Genomic DNA, 432 nt, shown 5'->3' on the forward strand with positions numbered 1-432 from the left:
GCAGTGGCTTGACAGATGATGAAGATTTCAGTGCATGAAAAAGAGAGAAACACTCTGCGTGTTGTGGTTACATACTTTGCATTTGGTCACCATAGTGATTTAAATACCTCTCCTCCCCAGGTCCCATCTCTGAGCTCCCTTTTCAATTCAGTTAACTCAATAGTTGATCTGCAACCAAACTCCACAAAAAAAAAAAAAAAAAAATTACCCAAAACCCCCGTAATTTTTAACCCTGATCTGGTTTACTACCTGACCCTGTGAGTCATTTTCTGTCACAACTGGAGAGTAGGAACAGACAAGGGAATGCTAAGGAAGAAATACTTTACCAGTTCATTCAGACAGAAAAGAACTGTACAACAAAGTCTTATGAAGGGGAGGGCATGAAATCAAAATAACACTCACTACACATTCACTGCATGTTTAGACTCTAAC

This window comes from Vidua chalybeata, chromosome 2 (genome assembly GCF_026979565.1).
Source record: "Vidua chalybeata isolate OUT-0048 chromosome 2, bVidCha1 merged haplotype, whole genome shotgun sequence".
In the NCBI taxonomy this organism is placed as follows: Eukaryota; Metazoa; Chordata; class Aves; order Passeriformes; family Viduidae; genus Vidua; species Vidua chalybeata.